The sequence below is a fragment of the Marmota monax genome, unplaced genomic scaffold, assembly GCF_021218885.2.
Source record: "Marmota monax isolate L192 unplaced genomic scaffold, Marmota_monax_Labrador192_F-V1.1 WCK01_AAM20220418_F8-fsc00318, whole genome shotgun sequence".
In the NCBI taxonomy this organism is placed as follows: Eukaryota; Metazoa; Chordata; class Mammalia; order Rodentia; family Sciuridae; genus Marmota; species Marmota monax.
In genome coordinates this window covers 1,166,720-1,177,701 of record NW_026692274.1, presented here as the reverse complement: position 1 = coordinate 1,177,701, position 10,982 = coordinate 1,166,720, and the positions used below count along the sequence as shown (strand labels likewise).

The window sequence follows — 10,982 nt, the reverse complement described above, 5'->3', positions numbered from 1 at the left end:
TTATTTAACCCAGAATTTTACAAATTCATTTGAACTTGGAAATACTCTATCTTCCTTCAAACTTCCATTGTTCCTTTCCTTTAAAAGCATGCTTATTAAAATCTCCCATGGGACAAGTCAGGAATTGTCACTAAGAAGTTTCCTACACATAGGCGTGTACACACATATTATTTTGGTTCTTTTACTTTAGATTGCTCTAAATAATCAGGAATCAACCAAGCATAGTAGAAGTTAAAGTTATTTCTGGGGGGAAAGAAAAGGGTAGGTTAGAGATAAAAATGAAACTTTCCCTTTGTACCCTGAATACTTGCTTTATATGCTCTTTCCCATTCGTCTAAATTCCTTTTGTAAACTCAAGAACAAAAAACAAGTGAAAAGGTGCTTATCCAATAGCGAGTCCTCCAGGCCAGCTGTCACTGCCACCAGAGCACAGAAGAGGAGCTGCAGGAGGTGCAGGAGCCGCAACTGCCTCCCAGAAGGAGTGTCCAAAGCGCAAGAGACAAAGCTGCAGCTGGAACACGCGAGCTGCTGGAGCCAAAGGAACCGCTGCGGTGCAGGAGGTAATGGGCCACCTCCAGGGAATGGGAGAGAGCCACCAGAGCACGCAAGCAGCTGGAGTGCAGGAGGACCGCCGCCGCCTTGAATTTGCTGGAGTGCAGGAGGCAATCCTGCTGCCACAGTGTAGGAGCCAATGAGGCTGCCACCAGAGTGCGGGACCCAACATCACCTTGTTGGTGACATCAAGAATTCAGAATCCCCCATCGCTGCCAACAGAGTACCAGAGATGCTGGGGTGCAGGACCCAATGCTGTTGCAGCTGGAATGCAGGAGCTGCAGCCACCAGAGCTCAGAACCGCCTGCTATGGGACACAAGCCAAAGGAGGTGGCAGCAGTGCCTCTGTGAAGACAGATGATGAACCCAGATGTGGCACCGAGCAGGGACTACAGAACCTAAGGATAGTGGCTACATGAACATGACCAAGAGATGGTGGACCACACAACCCCAGCATTTTGACGAGGCACAAAGGACCTGTGTGCGAATGCCACCTTGAGCTCAGCTGCCAGGTAAGGACTGCACTCATTACCTGATGCTCAGTCAAGCGAATGGCAGTAGTGGTTTCTTGGTTTAGCTCCTTGCTAAAGGAGGAAAATATTTTATGCACTACTAGGAAATAGGAAATGTTTTTGCTGGAGAAGTTGAAAGAAGAAACTTCGGAGAGAACAAATAAGATTGTTCTGTAAATTTGGGGCTGGGTTGGGGTTGAACCTGAGAAGGCAGTCTGCTGCCTACAAAATTAGAAAATCCTCATGCTTGCTAACATTGAAAGAGATTGGCATGCCCGCATTTTACCATTGATTTCCTTTCCTATAGTTCCTTTCCTATATTGATGCTATAAGTCATTATATCTGTTATAGGTGAAAAGCACTTTTTTAGAATATTTATTTTTTTAGGTGTAGATGGACACAACACAACGTGTTTATTTATTTATTTTTTATGTGGTGCTGAGGATCGAATCTGGTCCCCCCGTGCTAGGTGCTCTACCGCTGAGCCACAATGCCAGCACTTAAGCACTTTTTTATGAAGTAAAAATTTAGACTATATTTAGAAAAAAAATAACTAGCTATATCTGATTTTTAAAAGATGTTTTGTCAAAAGCATAAATTAACAGAGGTGACAAGTTAATGGAGATGGACAAGAAAATAGCATATGCTTACTGATATCAGATCACATATAGGATTCCCTGGAGCCCTTAGTTTGGGCAATGATTTAGCAGATAAAACTACACATGACATATATATTTTCTCTACAGTAGAAGAAGATACAAATTTTCATGAAAGGTTCCATGTCAATGCTAATACTTTAAAAAAGCATTTTAAAATAACCAAGGAACAAGCTAGACAAATAATAAAACAATGTCAAAATTGTGTGACCTTTTTACCACAGTTAATCTTGGAGTCAATCCTAGAGGACTGATACCTAACCATATTTGGCAGATGGACATCACACACTTGCCAGAATTTGGAAAATTAAAATATTTGCATGGTTACAGTTGATACTTCTTCTGGATTTTTGATGGGCTCCCTTCATGCCGGAGAGAAAACTAAAGATATTATAGCTCATTGCTTACAAAAATTTTGCCACTGTGGGTGTTCCAAAATGGTTAAAAACAGATAATGGTCCTGGTTTTACTTCTATCTCTTTTAAACAATTTTGCTCATCATTTGGCATTACTCACATAACAGGAATTCCATACAATCCACAAGGACAAGGCATAGTTGAAAGAGCTCATCAAACTATTAAAATGTACTTATTAAAGCAAAAAGAGGGAATTGGGAAGCGGTACATATCCCCCAAAGATAAACTTAAAATAACCCTTTTTACTCTAAACTTTTTAAATTTGGATTCATGAGGACTTAGTGCTATGGAAAGGCATATGTATCCAAAAAATGTACATAAGCCTAAGGTACTTTGGAAGGATATTCTAACAGGACAATGGAAAGGTCCAGACCCAGTAATTGTCTGGAGTCGGAGGTTCTGTTTGTGTGTTTCCACAGGGAGAACAGCAGCCAATTTGGATTCCAGAGAGACTAACCAAAGTAATTTCTACATACCAAAAAGACGATGATTTGACTCAAATCCATAACGGCTGATATCCAGAGCTCCAGCTTGGCTATTCTTACATCTGTGACAGTGATTCTCCCACACCTGGAGGCTAATGAATAATGAACACCATTAAGGCCTCTTTCAAATGTAAAAAACCTTGAGGCTTGCTTGTGGGAATACCTTCAGACCCATATGCAAGTTACAGAAAAAAGGATGGGATATCCAAATAAGAGTCAAACCCAGGTGGCAACCTGGATGCTTTTTTCAATACCTATTTTATTATTGCCTTTTCCCACATCATAAAGTTCTATTTTATTTTTTGAGCTCATACAGACCTAGGTTAATGTTTTTTCTGATCAGTTTTATTTTTTGACTGTGGAGTTTTTAAACATTGCAATGGAGATTTCACCTGTGTAAAGCTACAAGGGCTTTACTGTTGTCTTATGTGTTGTATATTTGTGTGCACACTTGTGTTTTGTGTTGTATGTCTGTATGTGCGTATGTCCATATATCATACATGAGGAATGCTCATGAAAAAAATGGATCCAAATATTTTTTTATTCATGTGACTTAAATGGTTTAATTTAAATTGGGTAAACAGCTGTTGAGGATTGTTTTAATATGTGAACAAATAAGGAGGTTAACAGATTTCTTTGTTTGTTTACTATCACCTTTTTTTCATTATATTTAATAATTCTGTTCAGGATAATGTAAATTTTTCAGAAAATTGTTTTCTTAGTGCCTGTTGGAGTGTTACATAATTTTTTTTAGCCATCATTGCCAGAATTCCTATCTTCATCCTAGTGCTGGTGAAGACAAAGATAAAACCAAACTACAGCTTCTTTGATAGCTATCACAGTAAACCGTATAAACTGATACATCAATGAATAATAACTCAACAAGTAATGCTCAATAAAGGAGTCGATTTACTTTGGGAGGAAATGGACATATTGATAGATTCCTCTACTTTGAACTGCTTGCAGAACTTGCCTGGACTATGTATCACTTGTATGCATTGTGAACTATCTGTTGGTGCAGCGAATTTTGGTAGTGCCAGAGTGATGGTGTCACCAGTGGTACAGTTTTTCCAAAGGAGCCATCATTTGGCTCCTCCCTTCTGCTAGTGATGGTCTAAAATTTGGGGGCCAAAAGAGGTGAGGCAAAGAACCTCATCACCCCACTGGCAAAGGCCAAATTGGAGGCCAACAGAGGTGAGGCAAAGAACCTCACCCCCCCACTGGTGCATAGGCCTATCCACATGTATGGCTGTATGCTGGACCGGTAGTCAGTGACAAGTAAGATCCAATTGCAGTGGTACAAACCTACGATGGGAGGCTGACACCTTGAGGTCAGCTCATCCAATGACGGGTAAAGACCATATGTAGTATTGGACAGCCTAACAGGCATGGTCCCTAAGCCACATTGCTTGTTGTTTAATTAAACAGAAGGGGGGAGATGTTGAGAGCCACGGCAGGTCAGAATTATGCCTGGCATTTGCCAGAGGGAATGTTTGAAAGGTAACTCCCAGGAACCATTGAGATGATGATTTGAGTTAAGCTATATATAATTGCTGTGATGCTGGATTGATTGTATTGTATATTTGATCTTTACTGTCTGGCAACGGGGCAGCACGTGCTGCCTCTGGCGCCCGCTACTTTGGAGTTGAGTTCCCATTGGTTGGGGAAGTGCCGGAGAAGGGATTTCCGGAGGAGGGATTTCTGGTTGGTGTGTTATGTGTCCCGGGGGAAGGGCCACATTGGTGGCATTGGCGGAAAAGCGCGCATGCACTGCCAGTGAGAGTTGAAATAAAGTAGTTGCTATTTGAACCTACAAGGCTTTGTGGCAGCTTGGTTATTAGTGCCCATCCAGACTGCGGCACTGCCTTTCCAAATCAATAAAGTCACCTGTTTATTAAAACATGTCCACAGGTGTTTGAAGATACTGCCTCCAATTACTTTGTGTCTGCCCAGAACAAAAGTCTGTCTGATATGACCACCAAAGTGAAAAATACCCCCACTCAAGCAAGCTCTAGCAATAGAAATCCAGTCCCTCGGTGGGAGTGGTTGACAGCAGAGAGTCTCAAGCAAGCACTACATTAATGGTGAATTTGGACCACAGACCTCACAGGCATTTTTTAACTCTTTAATAGTTTTAAAAGGAATTACCGCGTGGAGGTGAACATGCTGGTCCTGATCATTAACCTGTTAAAGAACTGGAAAGAGTTGAAAGTCACTAGTATCTTACCCAGCTTCCTGTGCCTTTCTAATTCCCCACTGGAACAGAGTAAGTAATGTCATCGCCATCTCAGATTATCTATTAAAATTCCCCCTTTTAACAGACAATGGCTGAATTCAAATGGATGGGGCAGGTGCTGTTAAGCACAGCCTGTTAAAATTCCTGGAAAATCCCGGACTTCATAGTTTGATTCCTCTCCCTCAGATTGTGATTCCTCCATGGATTCTCCCCTGTTGCCATCTTGAATCTGAGCTTGTAAGTCCCCTGCAGGAGGACTTTCTATCTCTCTATGAATCTCCTCTGGATTCTCCTCTCCAGAAGAAGGACCTTCTTTCCCCCTGGAGGCCCTCTCTCTATAGTATTCCTTCTGACTACTCCCATTTGATTTAGTCAAGCCTATGTTTTTACTTTCGGGTTTGCCCCCAAGGTTTTTTGTTGGAATATAATTTGTTTTAGTCTTTAACTGGTTAGAGGAAAAGACTTTTCCTTAGCCTCAGGCAATTTTTGTATTTGAATAGACTCAATGGCTCTCTGAATACCTTTCAATAGATCTTCAGGGGGCCACAGACTATGCCCCATGTAATCAAAAAGACAGATCTCTAAAGCAGGTCAAACCTTTTGAATATTCTCAAAATTTCCAGGTAATTCAATAGAAAGGCAAATTTTATGTAATTTCCTTCCTAATTTGTCCCACATATGGAAATTTGGTGAATCTTGGTCACAAAACTTAGGGCAAAATTCACTTACAACCTTTAAGAATTGTAGCAACTGAGTCTTTTAACTTGCTTTCCCTTCTGATTAATTATTGTCTCTAAAATAGTCAAATACATATCTTTATCAGTAGAAGATGAATTCCCCATCATTAATTTTTTTTTAAGTCCCTTTGTTCCAAAACTGCCTGGTACTTCCGTGACCCTAAAAATTGTCACAAATTCTGCATTTGTAGAGCGTGCTCTCTAAGTCAACTCATGAGCCTCACTTCAGGGTGCCACCTCTACCATTCACCCAGCATGGCTTCATTAAAGAAGGTTTGATTCATGAGTAAATGGTAGGTAGTTCTAAATGAAAGAGACAAGACTCTAATTACCTTTAATACCAGCTCTGGGAGGGCTTCTCCTAGCTCCCACCACCAGCCACCAAATGCGGTAACGAGGTTTACTGAAGAGGCTAGCAAGAGGGAGCATGCCAGGGAGTGGACATTTATTGAGAAACAAAAAATTCCAGGGAAAATCCCATCCAATGAAGTTTAAGGGGGGCAGCAGCTGAAGGTCAGAGGCAATGATTGGGTCTTCGGGGCAGTGTCCAGACACACCTCTGCACTGACAAGCCCTGGGACCTGGAGAAGGGTGGGGAAATCTCTGACACAGCTGTGTCTAAATGCCTCTCACCCAGCCATGGAGGTAACTCAAATCACGTGCGTGGATGGCCTCCCACAAATATTGTTTTGTTTTACTTAACTGTCATTTACAGAGATGGAAGCTGATTTAGTAAGTGGTGTTTTGTTTAGAACAGCCTTTCACCTTTTTTCTCTTGAAGCAAAATGTTGTTAGAGGACTGTATCATGGTATTTCGCTATTTCCGTTCGGATTTAAACCTGAAATTAGATTCTTTCAAGTTGACTTGTATAAGACATGAACTATATGAGAAAATGTTCACCAATAGTAGTTAGGGCAAAAGTAGTTCTGGATAACAATCAGTGAGTGATCATCAGTTTATTTTATACAGACCATAACTGCAGAACTTTCATCCACACGCTTAGAGAAAGTAATATTTTATGCTGGCAAGTAAGGACTGATTTGACAACCAGTGTGACTCTTGAGGGAAAACAGAATTATTAGATTTATTAAAAGTGTAGACTTTCTTTTGCAAGACCAGAATTTTTTTTTCATTTCTATTAATTTTGGGCTCAAGTATCAGGCAGATTCTTCACTGTGCTTCAAATGTTTTAATAAAGCTGCTTCTTATTTTTAAGAAGGAGGTTATACTACTGCATTCATTTTAGGTTTAAATGTATACTTTAAACACATTCAGACACACATTTAGAGAGCATATTTAACATCTGAATAAAGTTTAACTATAGTTAGGGTATTTTTAATACATGTTCGTTCTTGGTCTCTATTGGGGAAAACTTGTTCAAAGTGTTCTCTGTGTATTGTGCAGGTTGGCCAATTGTCACTTGTTGGCAATGATATAGAAGTTGAAAGTGAGCAGTTCAAAAAACATAAAGTAGTTTAGCATAGTCATTTTATGAGTATGAAATCAAAGAATACCAAAAGCTGAGAATTATGTGTCTGATTCTTATTTCAGTGTCCTAATAATTCATGTGTATTTTACAAATATCTCCCCAAAAACCAAAGACTAGGTAAACCTTTATCAGTGAACCACAGCAGAATGCAATTCTAAATTTCATGAAAATGGGCATAAAATATAAAAGACAGGAACTGGGGTTGTGGGTCAGTGGAACAGCACTCACTTAGCACATGCAAGGTACTGAGTAGGATCCTCAGAACCACATAAAAATTAATTAATTGATTGAGTGAGTGATTAATTAATTAAAGGTAGAAGAAGAACTGAAAGATGAAGAACACAAAGAAAAATAGGTAGAAGAAGAAGAAGAAGGAGGAGGAGGAGGAAGAGGAGGAGGAGGAGGAGGAGGAAGAGGAGGAGGAGGAGGGAGGAAGAAGAAGAAGAAGTCATCAACGATGACTCAGGGAAAATGGGAACAGAGTGAGTTTAAATTGTGGTTTCCAATTCCAAAATGTTTTCTGAGAACTGCAACTTTCTTTGTATTTGAGATCTCCTACTTCCATGACATGTTTAGTAGTGTTTTCTGGTTTACTCTTAATATGCTCTAGTTGTTGTTTTATGGGAAAACTAGTTGACATGCCCCACAAGATTAAAAATCAATGAAAATCTTTCATTAAGCATAAAGTTCCTTTCACATTTGCTACAATCATAGTAAATACACTTCTTTGTATAAAGGGACTGTCTTTGTTGGGCATTTAAAATATCCCCAAAGGCTAGATGACATACATGAAACACCCATTGTTGTTTATGGAATAGTGGATTAATCAAATTCAATGCTGTAATCTTTAGAGTAAAATAGAATGGAAATAATTTACTCATAAGATTCATATTTAAAATATCTTTATTTCCAAAATACTATCCAAAGAATTATAGTTTTATTTAGCTTCAATCGGAGCAAAAGTATAATCACTTACTTAAGTAAAAGCAGTTCCTTAAAAACTAAAAATGAGGGGTAAGTCAAATTACTTTTGAAGAGAGATCAAAAACATCAGGTTTCTTCACTTGAAGGTGGAATGAAGCCTGAAGGGCACTGACTTCTACTTTCAGAATGTGGGGGTGGGGGGAGGAAATCCAGCCCTTGGGGGAAGGTCATGAGGAAAATACCTCCATTCATACACATCTGGCATTGGAAAAAATGGAGGAGGTGGTGGGCCTGTTGGAAAATAATCTCGAGGTGCCCCATACCTGTTTCCTGGAGGAGGCAGAGGGAAAAAATGGTCCTCTTCTCATGAACTGACTCCTCGGATCCACAGGAAACAATTCATCTCTGACTGGAGGGAAAGGTGCCAACAATGAGCTGGAGCCAGTTGCTTGGTTTTCAGCAGGGAGAGATGAATTGGGCACATTGGAATCACCAAGATCGATTTTGGTCTCCTTTCTACTAGATTGACTTTCTGAAGACATAGGCCCATCCTCTTTATCCAAAGAAGGCATATTAGAACCTCTGAGTTCTGCTTGTCGCGATGGTCTACCATAATTCGAATAACATCCACCTTGCCAAGGAGGACCAATGGTGAGGGACCATTGGGGGAATGCTTTCTGCCCAATGCTGCATTTGAAACACCAAGTGCACAGGGATCTTCCTCTACAAGTTCAAATTGAAGCTCCCTTTCAGTTAACTTTTGTCTATTTCAAGCGTTTTGTTTCATGAAATAATGGAGATTTCTTTCAGCAATCCAAGCCGCCAACTCACTCTCATGTGCTTTTTTCTCAGAGTAAATAATCTTCCCCTGACAGGACTGAATGGTTCTCTCCAATTCTTCTTTAAGATATGTGGCTCGCTTTCTGTATGTCTCCAGCTCTTCTCTTGTAGGGCCCATCTCTTCTTTGACCTTGGAAAGTTTCTCCTCTTGCTCCACCCGGTAATTTTCCTCTACTCTGAGTTTCCCATGGAGTTTCATCATATTTTCTTGATAGCATTCCATCATGACTTTAACTTTCTGCTGAAGGTTCTCATTCTCACCTTCAAGCCATGTATTTTCTGACAGCAAGGTTGCCTGTTCAGTCTTCAGACTTTTAATCTGTTCTCTAAGGTCTTCCTTTGTTTTCTCTATGTCAGATAAGAAAGTACAAGTTTGATATCTTTCTACTTCTAAGGTTTGTAAGGAGGCCTTTAGCTTAGCACCATCAACCAGTTTCTTCAAAGCTCCTTTGGGCTCATCATCCAAGTGAGCACCAATTCCTGATTCACTCGTCATTCCCCATTCCAAGTTCCCAACATCTGTTTGGGCTCCCTTGCTTGGAGAAGACGTATCTTTCATCATCAGCAAGCCTTCAGTCAGAGACTCCATGTGATTTTCTTTATCAGTTTGAACTCATTTTGCATGGAATTGAGAGTCTTCCAATGCGGTGCTCTCTTTACATTGGACACGTCCTTGTTCCCTCCATGATTCAGCATCTCCTTGTAAGATCGGTTTCTGACTATGCTGAAGCTGGGAACGTTCATCCAAGGCTTCCTTCATTGCCAGCTGAAGTCCTTCCTCATTCATTTGAAGCAGTCTCAAGTTTGTTTTAGTTTCAGCTATTTGTGATCTGAGGAATTCTGATTCACCTTTTAGGGACTTTATCCTTCTCAATATATCTGCCATGATTTCATCCTGTTTACAATGTTTGGCCTTTTGTTCTTGTAGCTCTTTTTCTAGAAAGAGTCTTTCATCCCCATGGCTAGGTTTGGACCTATGCAGCTTTTTATAGGTTGCCTCCAAATTTGGGGCTTCTCTTGGACCCTTCTCAGAACTGCTGCCCTTTAAAGTTGACGCTAAGCCTTCAAGCTCTTTTTGAACAAGGCTAACTTTTTCAAGTAGTTCACATTTTTCTTCAATTTTTCTAGAAAGTTTTAAAGCCAGCTGTTTTTCTCTTCCCACATAAAGCCTACTTCTAACACACTGAAAACTTCTCCACAAAAGCAAGAGAAGAGCAAAACATCCAATAGCTCTACACATCACCAACTCCCAAGGAACACCATAAGGATTAGGGCCTGGCTTCGTGTCTTCAGACAATGCTGCCACAACCCTGCCTACTTCTTCCAGGGCCACCCGCTAATATGGCTGAGGGGCAGTCCTTGGTGCCTCCATCACGCCAAGACGGCTATGACTGTTGCCACCACAACAATGCCTGCCCAGGCAGGCCAACATAGTCTGTGGACATTCAGGTGTTTGGTCAGGAACTCAAACCTGCACCAGGCAACGGAGCAGACCACTGAGAACCCCTGCAAGGGGGGGGGTTGTGATGGTGGGGAGCCAGGGTGAAGGACTCCCAGGAGCCTTGTGGTGCTCAAGTGCCCATCAAGGGAGTCTTGGCCCCTTCCTTCCCTAACCAGTGCATCCTGAAGTGCCATGGGTTCAGGTCCCTTCCACTCCAGCCAGAGAGGAGTCCTCTCTATGCCTCCCACCCCTGAGTTTGGTTTAGGCCAGGCCAAGGTTGAGCTTCTTAAGTTTCTATACAGTCATAATACCACTCTGTTTGATGTCATGCAAATTCTAAAGCTTTCTAAACTGTCTCAACAGATTGTATGTCATATATTTATATTTGTACTGCTGGCCCTTGGCTTTAATGACCCATTGCTTTCCCTGCTTTTGTTCTCTCCCTTTTTTCTTCCTTCCCATTCCTCCCTCCCTTTCTTCATTTTTTTTCCTTTTTTTCTTCCTTCTTTACTTCCTCCCTTCCTCCCTCCCTTCCTTCTTTTTTCTCCCTTCCCTCCCTTTTCTTTTCTTGCAGTATTGGGCTTTAAACTCCAAGGCCTTCTGCATGCTAGGCCAGCCCACTACCACTCAGCTATATCCCCAGACCTGCTGACTCTTTCTAGGAAGGTCATTTGAATTATTTCTAAAGGAAAA

The 10,982-nt window shown here is 41.0% G+C and overlaps 1 pseudogene; it reads right to left on the bottom strand.

Annotated features, from left to right (window-relative positions):
- Positions 1-8,134: 8,134 nt before the first annotated feature.
- LOC124089794 (melanoma inhibitory activity protein 2-like) lies at positions 8,135-10,220 on the bottom strand (annotated as a pseudogene).
- Positions 10,221-10,982: the final 762 nt, after the last annotated feature.